This window comes from Equus caballus, chromosome 19 (genome assembly GCF_041296265.1).
Source record: "Equus caballus isolate H_3958 breed thoroughbred chromosome 19, TB-T2T, whole genome shotgun sequence".
NCBI classification, from domain to species: Eukaryota; Metazoa; Chordata; class Mammalia; order Perissodactyla; family Equidae; genus Equus; species Equus caballus.
This window is the reverse complement of record NC_091702.1, coordinates 20,995,412-21,007,849: the sequence shown is the minus strand read 5'-3', so window position 1 is coordinate 21,007,849 and position 12,438 is coordinate 20,995,412. Positions and strand designations below refer to the sequence as shown.

At 43.5% G+C, this 12,438-nt stretch overlaps 1 protein-coding gene across 1 annotated transcript in view; it reads left to right on the top strand.

Annotated features, from left to right (window-relative positions):
* The first annotated feature begins 669 nt into the window (after nt 1-669).
* Nucleotides 670-12,438, top strand: part of SLC7A14 (solute carrier family 7 member 14) — a 116,871-nt gene continuing 105,102 nt past the window's right edge. Inside the window, exon 1 of the mRNA XM_001492326.6 lies at nt 670-972. The gene's annotated coding sequence lies outside the window, so the exon portion shown is untranslated. The remainder of the gene's footprint in view (nt 973-12,438) is intronic.

Sequence of the window (12,438 nt, the reverse complement as noted above, 5' to 3'; positions counted from 1 at the left end):
AGTATACGTCCAGCACTGGGCTAGGCAATTTCAAGAACATTCTCATTTCTAATTCTCATGACAGTCCTGTGAGGGGGTCATTTCACAGATGAGAGAAGAAAGGCTAGGAGAAGTCAAATACCCCAAGGTCACACAGACTGGAATTCCTGGCCCCTCCTCAAATCTCCAATCCACAATCTTTCCACTCTAAGATGTTGAGAACTCAAAGATAAACTTGGCCCACTTGAGCTTTGGAGAAGGAAGAGGGTCCTGTCTTTCTTAGGAGGAGAGGGGAAATCCATCTCTCCCATTCGTTCTTTCCAGTAATGCTGAGGGAGATGGGAGAAATTTAGGAGCAGCAAGGGCCCAGCAGAGGAGGGGGAGAAGCTTTCAGAGGGCAGGGAGCAGATCTGGGTAGCCACCTTGGTTCAGTGCCTAGGCCAGCAGAGGTGGAGCTGCTGGCAGATGCCTTCTCAACACAGGTACACTGCAGAGTCCTGCCTGGTCCTGCTTTCCTGGAGCAGAGAACTGACCCTATCTCTGGACCCCTCAGCCTCTGGACAGCCTGAGATACTGGAAGCGGCCCCTGGAGGCTCAGTAGACCAGGGACAATTTGAGAGTGGCAGATAGCAGAGTGTGTGTGTGTGTGTGTGTGTGTCTGTGTGTGTGTCTGTGTCTGTGTCTGTGTTGGGGGAAGAAGGGAGGGGTGTCTGGTGAGAGGCTTTGGCTCCATAATGTAAGGGGTTGGGCCGCCCATGTGACTCCAGGAAGGCGGGGACAGGCTAGCTGGAGGGAGGACTGACAGGCCGCTGGGAGGGGTGCGGGGTAGGGGGAGCGATCTGAATAATTGAGGAGCTGTTCAGCAGCAGAGGCTGTCTCCTGCCTTCCTTTGCCACCGCCACCCCGCTTCACAGTGGGAGACACAGAGCCAGCGCTTAAGTGCGGACCGCTACCAACAGCCCGGGCAGCCAGTTCATCGCCTCCAACCCTTTGGTGAGTGAACGTCCCCCTTCGCCGCAGTCTGTCTCCCTCTGCGCCCCCTGCATCCCAGCTGGACCCTACGAATGGGATGATCACCTCTCGTTGAATGAATCAGGGAGCCGGAGCCACTAGGAGGGGGGAAGCAGGAACATGGCGCGGAGGCTGAGGGCGCCCTCCGGGAAGGGGTCCCCTGGAAGAAGGAAGGAGCTGGGTCGGGGTGTCTCTGGCTCTGGCCGGTAATGGGGCCTGGACAGTGTCCAGGGTCAGGGCACGCCGGGCTCCGACTCGCGGGAGCTGCCAGGCAGGGCTGGGGCAAACGCAGCCCCGGCGCGGCCGGAGCGAGGGGCGGAGGGGGGAGCTGCGAGAGGCATCCCGGCCGCCCAGGTCTCCAAAGAGGCCGAGCGCGTCCTTTTCTCCCCGCCTTGGTACACACTCGGCTCCCGCAGCTCAGTTCTCGGCCTCGGAATGAGTCCACGGAAAGGAAGAGACGCTTTTCCGGCCAAAGCCCGAGGGGAGGGCGGGGACAACGTCTGCCCTTTTACCTGAGAACAAACTCTTCAAAGGGACTCCAGCTGAGCCCAGTGCCTTGACCAGGCCTGTGTGCTCCAAGGGGCATCTATCCCCAGAGAGTGGTGACATGTCGAGGACGTAGAGGAGGACGTGATGGGAGCAGTGTCCCTGGCCTGGGTGGCAGCCCCCGGGAAAGAATTCACTCCCGCACTTATTCACCCCGTCAGAGGCTCCTTTCTTCCCCCATCCCAAAGCACAACAGTTTCCTACGAATCCAGAGGGCCGGAGTAGGGCAGTGAGGCCCCGCAGGACGAGGCCCCGAACCTCCTGCTCCCTCCTGAGTAACCCCTCCGCAACGTATATTTTACATTGTAATTGAAAAGTAAGATAGAAGTCTTCAAATGACTAGAAGCAAAAGGAAGGCGGAGGAAAGATGCGGAGAAGGCTGGAACAGCAGGGTTCTCGCCTGCTCCTGTCGCTCTTCACCCCACTACCTGTGCGAAGCTCAGTTCGTTGAGGTCTTGAACTGAGAGGCGCAGAGGAACGGCCCTGGGGAGGGATTCTCACCAAAATGACGGGGCAGTCATTGGCTAGAGATGGCCAAGGACCACAGAATCATAACCCGCTCCCTCGCCAAGGTAAGGGGTCCGGAGAACACCGCCGGCAGGACAGCACCAGGCAGGACCCTGGGGCGCAGAGCGGACTGCAGGGAGGGGCGCTGTCCGCGGTGCTGAAAGTTATCCGAGGCGGGTTGCTGATACTGCCGGGGAACTGGCGTCTCAACCCTTGCCAACATTTCCCAAAAACAGAAACTGCATTTGAACCACATAAAGTGAGTCAGGTGGAGCAAGCGACCTAGAGAGACAGGGAAATGCACTGCCTTCCTGGGTTCTCTGAATTTCCCCAGACTCCGTCTGGAAGGAGGTTTTCTGCACTCCCGGGTAGAGCAGCAAGGAGCGGATGTCACTCCAGATTCCAGCTTTGCTAACTTTGGGTGGGGGCGAGGAGACCTGTGGTGCCTCGTTCTATTTCCTCTGCCTGCGCGGTGAATCTTCCTTTTGGTAAAGTGTTGGAAAAGCAGTTAAGTTCTGGTAAACACTTCTGTGGCTTTTAGGAACCAGAGAGTTGTGAGGCTACACAAAGGAAGAGGTTTCATTCCCGAGATACTGGGCTTTCCATTCCTGACATTCCTGACTATGGCTTTTCCTCTCTCCAGCACCCTTCTCTCCCCACTACGTGTTGTTTACATCCTCTAGATATAGATCTCTAAGCAGCCCTGGGCGTTTGTTTCTTTGACTAGCCTTTTATATTATGGGTAAGATGGGGAAAGAACTAAGCCAATTTTGGGAAGTCAAATTATGAGAATATTTACTGATTATCTACTATCTTCTGGGTAATATTATCTCATTTAAACTTCACAATAGCTGCTAACTGTAATTACAACAAAGATAAGAAAACTGAAGTTAGGTATCTCGAATCCAGAGCTTGGATTCAAATTCAGGTCTGCTTAACTCCAAAGTCCAAGCTGTTTTCACGCCCTCATTTTGGTGTTTGGCTTTGGATAGCTGTTATTGGGGAATATAGCAAGAGAATGTTAAAGGAGGAAGGCCTGCTTTCTTTTTCACACACACTATTCTCTCTTCCAACCCTTTTCTCTTTAATTTGCCCACCCACCCACTGTCACTCACTCCCACCATACCAACTGCTTTTGTGCATGCTGCTTGAGATACCACTGTTCACACAACTTGAGCTTCAGGAGTACAGAAACAAGTTAGAGGACTAAAACAGCAGGCTTTCCTGAGAGAGAGCAGGGCTTCAGGGAATCTGGAGGACTAGAGCCCACATGTGCTTTTGTATTCAGAGTTATACTGTTGAATTTTAGGACTTTAAGGAATAACCTTAAAAATCATTCAGCACCCTTATTTTACAAGAAGAAGAATTTGGGACCAAAAGATGGTCATTAGTCTGAGTCATGTGATTGAAAAGTTAGGATTGGAACCCAATTGCCTTCACTCCAGAGCCAGTGCCCTTTCCACTATGCCTATGTTGCCTCAAATACTCTTCCATGCTGCCTTCTTTGATTATCTTTGACAAGAACATTAGCATCAGTGAGCTATATTCAGTAATATACCATAACGCAAGCACCTAAAATACAAGCAATCCTCTTACTTACTTTGTCTTGCCATTCCTTCCTCTCTTGTCTCACTATTCCAGTGTTGTCTGACCTAACATGCCTGAGACATCCAACATACCTTCCTCAGAAACAGTTCCCCCTATGGCAGCAATTTGCAAATGGGGATAGTGGAGTGGCATTCCTCCACTTGCCTTTATGTTGTCTATATTTTCTCTTCTGTGATCTATTCCCAATAAAATAATTTTTCCAAAATCAAAGTGTAGGTATATGAAAGTACTTTAAGGAGCATGATTAAATCTGTAAAGGTTGATAACTTCATACAGAAGTAGTATAGAATAGTCTAGTATATAAACAAATAGGATTGTTTTAACTGATGCATTTCTGAATGTTTTTAATCCCTGGTATAAATGTATTTTGCTTTATTATCATTTTTCCACTGAAGAAAAAACACTTTCTGGTTCTTGAGATTTCTAATTGATTAGGTCCTATTAATTAAGTTCTATTAATTACTGTGTATTGTTTTTGGTTTAGTTTATTTGGTCCTGAATATTTCTTTCAGGAAAAAATTAACCAGGAAGTCTCAGTGGTTCTCAGCTTTTACCTTCTAACTGATAGTTTTAAGTCAGTTGTCAATAGCTATCCTGTCATAATAATAAGGATTCAGAGATACCATAAAAAGTATTATGGATATTCCTCAGTATGGGTAAGTGAGGGGGATAATTTAAAAGGAATATTTTCACTATTACTAGTTGAAATGAGCTTATACCCATCTCATGAGACAATGAGAACAAAAATAATTCTATTTCATGCATTGATCTCAAAACAAACGTAAAGACCATTAATTTGACTGAATTCTCGAGGATGCGTTAGGGATCCTGATGTTAAGAAGTCTTTAAGCCACCCATTCTCTATGATAAAATAAGCTCAGGTCATGAGTAGAACCTTAAGCACTTAGCTAACATTTACTCTCAAATCTGGCACCTATTGCTCACCCTTGAGCCTTGATCTATGGTGCTTATGCATCAAGTAGGAGTGCTTTTTTATATCCCTGACTGGGTCAGGAGATGACACAAATGCAGCCATACCTTCTTTAATAGGTCACCATTTTGATACTTAAATATTTTTCTCTTACAACACCAAGGTTCACACAATGCTCAGGCAGTATAGAAAAGAAGCTTTCAAAGGAAGCTGTTCCATCAGATGATTCTTAATTGTCTTTATTATGGTTGTTGTTCATCTTGAAAACTCAGAGAAGTATTTTATTTTATTTTATTTTTATTTATTTATTTATTTTGTCAAAGCACCTGAGAAATCAAGCTGAGTATGGCCAAAGGCTCTAGAGTCTATCTCTGGTTCCAGGATCTCTGGCAGGTTATTTCCTTTCTTAGGCACCTAGTTAAGTCTTAACAAAGGCATCGATGATAACTTGTAAGATGCTCTGCCAGAAAAATAGCTGACACATACTCTTAGCCCCTGATGCTGATCAAGCATGACTTTCTCAGGCCATTGTTGCATATGGAATTATATTACTAAACAGAAAATTAGGGATATTGTCAACTCTGGCCTCTAGTAGATCATGCTGGCTTTAATAATAAACACTCTTTTGGGAGGAATCATGGTTTATTCATTTCATGGAAATTGTTTATCTCTTGGAAGGACCTGGATTTTGAAAGAGGGAAAATATATTACCTCGGAGTTGAAAAGAGTTTAATTTTCACCATCTTTAGCTTGAGGGATTTCACTGATTTTGTATCCCAGGAAATAAAGAGAACTGACAATGTAGCTTTGAAACTCATGCTGGTAACATGCAGTCATTCACTTAATCAATAAAGTAATTGAGAATTGTCCTATAGTGTCCCAGAAATGCTGTGGTTACAGGTGTTTGGAACTCCCATAGCCTGGCACATGAGTGCTCAATAAATATTTGTTAAATTCAGGCCATTGTTCTAGGTCATTTCATGCCATATACTCATCTAGCCAAGAAATGAGTATTCTCTGTGGCATTTTCCTTTAGCAAATAAAACTGGAGACAAATACAGAACATCAAATCTGACCCTGACAACCACACTTCTAACCCCTCTGGGGGCATAGGTAGTGGTGGCCAAGACAGGTTGCTCCTGAGGATTGTGTCTTCCTGCCCTTCTCCAGGGAACAAGGAACACAGCAGCCCAAGGATCTTGCATGTCACTGTGATGAGGCAAATTCATAAACTCAATGCTTAAATGGAGTCATATGTTATTTTCCACTTTTACCTTAAAGAGATATGTGTTATTTCGAGAAAGTATTTGATTGGCCTTCATGATTGTTGCAGGCAATTACTATTGTTCTTAAACTCAGAAGGAGCTCAGCTTAGAATGAAAGCACATACATTAATTAGAGAAGAGCTGGTGACATCACAGTCTGGCAGGTCACAGAATATTACCCTTTTCCAGGAATAATTGGGCCTCCCTTTAAGAGTCTTAACTGGTGATTACTGACAAAAATGAAATAAAAATAGATCATTCTATTCTAGCAAGTCAATAAGCAAATGCCTGGAATTAACTGATTCTCATTTGCCAAAGGCAAAATATTCCAACCCAATAAACTGTCCTACAAACAAGCAAGCCGGTTTCCATGGCCTGTTCACTTTTTAAATTGTTTTTTTCCCTGTTTGTTTTTTAAATAATTAGCAAATTAAAAAACAATTGTATCCAGGTGTTTGAACATTCTGATGACAAAATCGTCTTCATAATTGTAAAGACTTAATTGTTCATTAGAGATTATATTTGTACAACATAATTAATTGTATAATATATGTAAAATACATAATATAATATAAGTAAAATTTATACAATATACTATTGCAATACAGTCATATTTTAAACTAATACAATATTTTGTAATAATCATATAACCCAACTCTCTCATTTTACAAACAGAAATTGAGGCTGAGAACAACCACTCAAGTTCATTGCAGAGGCAGAAGATTTGAGTCTCCTCTGAATCCCCTCTTCTTTTCATCCTTTAACAGCATGCGTCTTTTCTTTTTTTTTTTTAAGATTTTTTTCCTTTTCCTCCCCAAAGCCCCCCAGTACATAGTTGTATATTCTTCGTGGTGGGTCCTTCTAGTTGTGGCATGTGGGACACTGCTTCAGCTTGGTTTGATGAGCAGTGCCATGTCCATGCCCAGGATTCGAACCAACGAACCACTGGGCTGCCTGCAGCGGAGCGCGTGAACTTAACTACTCGGCCGCGGCGCCAGCTCCCAGCATGTGTCTTGTCATTAGTCATGAAAACTTATTTAGTTAACGAGTTTAGCCAACAAACTAATACCAGGGCTGCTAGAAGTAGGAAAGTGGGTGTATTTGGATTTCATATTATTTCCCTTTGCACCTCCAGGTGAAAGAATTTCTGGTCAAGGATAGTCAACAGGGAGAAATGTCATGGGTGGCACTATGAGCCAGAAGAAATCCAAGAATCCTTGTTGCCAGAATTTGGGCAGGAATTTAACTCCTCTTACCTTCATCATCCTCATCTCTAAAACAAGAAATTTGGATTAAATAATGTTTCAGGTCCTGCAAACTATGGCATTCTATGGTTCTATGAAATGGGGCCAAGGACTTGAATAATCCATACTCTGCCTCATTCAGCCCAAACAATCAAAAATAAATCAAGATTATTATTTTTACATCCTTATTTTTTGGAAGCTCTGACAACTCATGATAGTTCTTCACCCAGTAACAATAATGATAATAACAACAATAATAATGATGATGATGATGATAGCTAATACTTACTTACATTTACTATGACCCCATCATCTTGGTAATGTTTTCATCCCCATTTTCCAGATGAGAAATTTGGATCCCAAAGTAGTTAAATAATCTGCCCAAATTCATACAGCTAATAATTTTGTACCACTGTGCTACACTGCCTCTTTGATAACCACTAGTCTCTCAGATAATTGATATGCATCATTTATAGGCCACTTAACACACAAATCCCTTCTCTGGTGAATTTCCATTTTACCTACATTTTATGGCTGGAGGAGCAATCAAGACGGTGAATAGGACTTCAAGCTCCAATTGTGATGAAGCTATATAGGGATCTGGATTGTCTTTCTGCAAGATGGCTCTTGTCTTTTTGCAATTGATGCCACTGATCAACTGTTTCAATGGTTCAGTATTGAGTGTTGGTACTTTGCAGGCTGCTGCATGCAATGAGGACCCCTCTGTTGCTTTTCCCAGAATGTGTGGACAGCCTGCATTGCCAGAAGTGGATGTATACACGTGCAGGATCCAGCACCTTCTAAGTCTACAAAAGTTAGCCTACCACATCTTCACTGTTCAGTGGAGTTTTCTGCTTTCCGCCTCCAGGTTTCAGACACACAGTGATAATCTAGACAATTTTAAGACAGAGAGAGAGAGCTTCCAGAGTGTCGTTTCCTAGTGTGGGCTTTGGTCAAAAGTAACACTAAAACTCTCAAAATAGTAGTAATAAAATAGTAATGTGAAATTTATTTTCTTTTCCTAAAACCTACCTTATCAAATTAACCATAAATACAATACACGACAGTGCCCATCTATTTCACTGTGGATTTTAACGTGAGCTAAATCTGCTCATGGGCATATAGCATTTAATATGGCACATCTAACAAGCTGAGACTGCTCTGATAGCAGCCAAATAAATGTATCTTTTTATTCTTTAGCTTTACCTTCTGGCTTGGTAAACCAGCCACATAACCCACCAATACCAAAGCCGATTATAGAATTCATAACTCTACTTCTGTCTCTGTGATTTTCTAGATGACTTGTGGGGAGTGAGATGACCTAGAAGTCAGTGGAGACCTGGTTTCCAGTCTCAGTTTTGAAACGGCTGTGAGACTTAAGCCAGCACCATTCAACTTCTTTAAGACTCAGTTCCATTACCTTTAAAATAGGGGTGACAGAATCTGCCCCTCATATCACAAGAGAGGCCAGTGAGATAGCATTTGTTAAAACTCCTTGTAAATCATAAAGTCTGTACAAAAGAAAAGGAATGGGACTTCCATCCTTTCAGTCCTTCTCAGTCAAAAGTAACTTTCAAGCTGCTGATACCCAGTCCTGAACCAGCGTTGACAGCTAAATCAAAGCCTTCAGGGTTAGGAAGACCTTGGATCTAAACTTGCATGTCTAGAAAATGGCATTTACAAAATGGGAGGCATCCTGGTTTCTTCTAAAATCAATGGTTCTTAACCTGGGGCAGTGCCATCTCATTAAGGGGTATTTTTTATTGTCACAGACACTGCGGGGATAGGTATTGCTACTGGCTTTTGGTGGACTGGAATCAGGAATACTAAGTATCCTGCACTAAGCAGGACAATCTTGCACAACAAAAAAAGTATCCCACCCAAAATGCCACTAGTACTCCTCCACTGAGAAATAATGCTCAAAGTAATATGCTGTTCATGATCCCTAACTCCAGAGTTGATGCCGACTGAGAGAATTTACTTTTGGTAACCTCCCCCAGGTAAAACCCAGCCATACTCACATGAGGCCTACAGCAGCTCAGAAGCATTACTGGGCTTCCAACAATTTTATTGAGAAAGGAAATATGAGGTCAGAGATCATTGGTTTTCAAATTGGCCTTTGGAAATTTCTACAAGAAGCCCTCTCCAACTTCAGCAGGGGCAAGGAGTCACAGTAGGTTAACATGGTCATACCACAAGGCTCAGATAAAGGTTAGCATGTGGGGACCCAAAACCAGTGAATCATGATTCTGAAAACCACCATCTTTGTAGTTCGTCTTTGCAACATTGAGCTATGCCCCTATTTTGTGATAAGCATGGGTCTAGCTAAGCCCTGAACACAATCCTTGCCCTCAAGTCATCAACAATCTGACAGGCAGACTGGTGTAAACTCCTCTAATTATGTGTGCAACATGACATATGCTGCAACCTGTTATGAGGGAGCCTCTGAGGAGAGACCAGAGAACAATTCACTTCCGTAGAAAAATTACAGTTGAACTGTACTTTGAATGACATGTGATATTTTTTCATGTGGATAAATGAAAGGAAAAGTCATTGCAGCAATGGGAACAGCACCAGCAAATGCTGCAGTTGGGAATGTAAATGACGTAGGTGCAGACCAATGTGGTTAGATAAAGACCTGGCTGGGAATGGTGGAAGGTCATATTGGAAAGACTCTAAAGAAACTTGAAGGTAGCTGAGCAGATATATTTATTCAGCTGAGTTTACCCTTTGAACAGGGTTTTTATGAATACTTTGGGAATATCATTAAATTCAGGCTGGTTCATGGCAGACATCAGAATCATGAAGTCTAATCTCACAGCTAGAAGGCATCTCAGAAATCATCCCAGCCTTCTCCTTTCCCTCTGTTTTACAGTTGAAGTAATTAAAACCCAGAGATGTTAAGTGACTTGCCCAAGGTCAGCCAGCAAATTAGTGGCAGAACAAAGACTAGAGCCTATCCATAGTCTCAGTTCATAGTGTTTTACCCTGCTTTGTGCTGCCTTCAGGCATTTTATTCCTCATTTAGCATAATCTAATGTAACACACAATGTGATTATTCAGTATTTCTGCAGCTCCAAGTTTTCCATTGCTCACTGTGAAGATATGGTTCCTTCATTACAATCTGGTGAAAGATCAGATCCTGGGTTGCTTCTACATGAGAGCCTTCTCTTCAGAAATGCACACAGCATACCCGGCACACGAGCATGACATTCTTCCCCCGCCTCACACACCCTCCCCTGCCTCTTCGTTTCAGACTGCCAGAGATTATAGAGGCACAGCCTGAACAGAAGGCATCATAATCTCTGGTGGTTCTGTAAATAATATGTTGTTCATGCTTGCGTATAAATGATCACAGCCTCCCTGTTTTCTAGATGAGGGAGCCTTCACAAAGACAAAGTTGCCTGCGCACAGAGCACACCAGAGATAGGATTTCAGACTCCAGAGCACCAGACCTCTTTGTAACAGGGTTGAATTTTTCACCTATCTGCACATTCCTAGTAATTTATCCAAGCTTATGGTCTTAAATTTCATGTCTTACTCAGGTTAGTCTGTGCATGTGTAGGTTCTAAGATTGGTTATTTCCCACTTCCCTGCCTCTGGTCACCTTTACTCTACTTTTTATACAATGTACATCCAGTAAAATCATCTAAACTAATCCACTCATTTTACAAGAGTGGAACCTGAGAGCCAGAGAGGTGAGGCCACTTGCTCAAGGTTGCACAGCTAACAGCAGCACTGTGACAAGATTCTCTGACACTCAGTCCCATGCTTTGCCCTCCACATCAATTTGCTGCTTCCCAAGGGTAGATAACACAACATTTTCCCACTCTCCACCACCCCTGCCCCCCATTCACTGCATAACCTCATAAGGATAGATGGAAAAGACTGATTGCACTGTGCTCAGAGGTTCATTAAAGAACCTTGTTTAGAATACGCACAACTTGCTATCCCCCATGCTGTACTGGTCCACCTATCATGTGAAGAAGTTGGTTACAAAGGAGTTGAACACACTTTCTGGTCTAGACGATAAATACCATCCACGCCATCACTCAGGTAGAGATCACCACAGAAAACAGGTGCCCACAAAGAAAGAGGGCAGGGCCCATGGCTCCTATCATTTGATAATGGAGCAGAGTTCATCCCAAATTTACAGTAAGTGGTAGATTATTTGATTCATAATCCCAGAGAACAGACAATTGGGTAATCAGATGGATTTAAGTAAGATTGGTAGCAGCCAAGAAAGTGAAAAAAGACCACTGCCAGACCATTTCGGCTGCAAGGGCAAGGTGTTTTGCCTGAATTGATCAGCAAGCTTCATTGAATTTAGCGTACACAAAGTTTACAATGATGAATTTTTTCTTTTTTGCTCATTTTAGAAAATCAATGGAACTCAAATTTTCTGTGTAAAATCCTTCTGAGGAATCATTTAAGACAAAAACTTCAGTAAAAATTATATTGAAAAGAGAACCAGGAAAGAGGGGAGAGAAATCCAAGAACTAGCTTCACAGGCAGGGCTTCGTAGGGTCGTGACTGTCACACAGTCTGACCAGGCTCATTAGGTCCAGAAACTCAATTTTATCAGTTCTATCAAAAGTCATCTGGTTCTGCAGAATCAAGCCATGCTCCCCAGATCCCAAGAGGCTGATTTGTTAACTAGATGCCAATATAGTCACATGCAGTGGGACATGCTTGTGAGTGTTGCCCTGGTCATTCCCTTCCTGGTAGTAGGATAGTGAGAAAAGCAAATGAGTGGTCAAAGATGACCTGTGAGCACAACATCAGGGTTAATGGATTGGACAGACAGTCTCATGAAATGCGCCATCCAGCTGCAACAGAGACTAGGGAATCCTTCCAAATTCCACCCAAGAACACCTTTCAGGTTACAGGAATAGCTGTGCCCTGCAAATAGAGGGTCTTGTTTCCTCTTTTCATAGAGTCAGAGAAACTTTAGCAAATTCTTTCGGTAGAAGATAGAGGTTTTGTCTAGTCTCTGTGCAGCCCGTGTCTTCTGTTAAGATATTCTTTCAGACATGTTATAACTTTGTAACTCACCGCCTATCTCATATTGTTACATGCTAGTCTCCTCGGGTAGATGCCCCCGTTTACATACAGTCATGAATAAACCACCTTGGTGGTTGAGTTGTTTCTGTAAGGGGCAAATCTCTCATACTGTGCACTGATTCTGTATATCCTGCTTCAGAGGGGAGCATGATCTGACCTCACTCTGAGAGCACAGAGGTCTGGCTTATCCTTGTCAGTAATCTCCGTGTGTGGATCCTGACATTTGAAACTCTATCTGTTAGTCACTCTCAACACAGAAAACATTCATGGGGTGACTATGACT